This window comes from Elaeis guineensis, chromosome 4, assembly GCF_000442705.2.
Source record: "Elaeis guineensis isolate ETL-2024a chromosome 4, EG11, whole genome shotgun sequence".
NCBI lineage: Eukaryota > Viridiplantae > Streptophyta > Magnoliopsida > Arecales > Arecaceae > Elaeis > Elaeis guineensis.
In genome coordinates, this window is record NC_025996.2 from 106,921,920 (window position 1) to 106,923,143 (window position 1,224).

Genomic DNA, 1,224 nt, shown 5'->3' on the forward strand with positions numbered 1-1,224 from the left:
GACGTCAACCTTAAGGAATTCGAGCTTAATAGGACAAAGAACCCTAAGAGTTCTACCAAGTTTGAGTTGTTTGATTAGTTGGTGTCTAGGCAAGTCCCTGAGGGTGGTTTGTTAAATTGGTTCAGTTGCTGGCCTGACCAACTCGTTTGGTGTCTAGAAAGGCAACGATGAGTGAACCTCCCACCTCTTATACTTACCTGGCTAACTAGTTGATCAATCTCCACTTGGAAGGTTTGAAGGGTCATCTTGGAACAGTTAGGAGCTGTCTAGATTTAGGTTAACCCTAGAATAGATTGAGTTTAATTTATTGTTTCACTTGTTTGAAAAAAAAAATATTAAAATTTAAATTAATTTGGTTACTTTTCTTTAGATTTAGGACTCCTTAGGATCTTCTCTTTAGAATTTTTTCTCTTTCTTTTTCTTATACATAAAAATTTTATAAAAAAAAAAAATTGTATAAACATTGAGAACCGTACACCTCGTGTGTGGAGAAGAGTGTCGGGTCGTCTAGTTAGAATTGAGTCAATTCCTGTTGTTCCAATGGCTGAACCAATCCAACCCATGACCCTTAAGGATTTGTGTTATCCAGTTGGCTCCATCCAACCATCTTGTATCAGGTTGCCACAACCCACAGCTAACAATTTTGAAATCAAACCTCAAATCATAAATATGCTTCCAAAATTCACAGGATTAGAGGATGCTTATATATTTATTAGAGAATTTGAGGAGGTATGTGCAACCATGAAACTGCAATTAACAGAGGATGAGGTCAAACTTAGATTAATCAACTTTGCCTTTAAGGACAATGCTAAGAAGTGGCTTTATAGTCTGCCAAACTATTCTGTCACTACCTGGGAGGGCTTTGTGAGAACATTTTTAAAAAAGTATTTTCCCCATCATAAAACAGCTAGGATTAGGAATGAAATAAATCAATTTTACCAACTAGCTGGTGAATCATTTTGGAAGTACTTTGATCGTTTCAAGAATCTTTTGACCCAATGCCCACACCATGGAATAGAAACTTGGAGACTATGCCAGATCATCTATGAGGGGTTAGATTCAAACTCAAGAACCATGCTAGAGTCCATGTGCCAAGGTCAATTTATGGACAAAGAAACTACTGAAGCTTGGCAATTCTTAGAAGACCTAGCCGAGAAAAATTTACAGTGGGAAACAACTAGGGAACCTGATAAAGCTACACCTTCAAGAGGAGGAATGCATCAA

General features: G+C 37.3%; 1 non-coding gene across 1 annotated transcript; it reads right to left on the minus strand.

Moving 5' to 3' along the window:
• Positions 1 to 909: 909 nt before the first annotated feature.
• LOC140857634 (small nucleolar RNA R71) lies at positions 910 to 1,016 on the minus strand. Its single transcript, XR_012141126.1, has one exon. It is a non-coding gene; the product is annotated as a small nucleolar RNA R71 (small nucleolar RNA).
• Between the last annotated feature and the right edge of the window lie 208 nt (positions 1,017 to 1,224).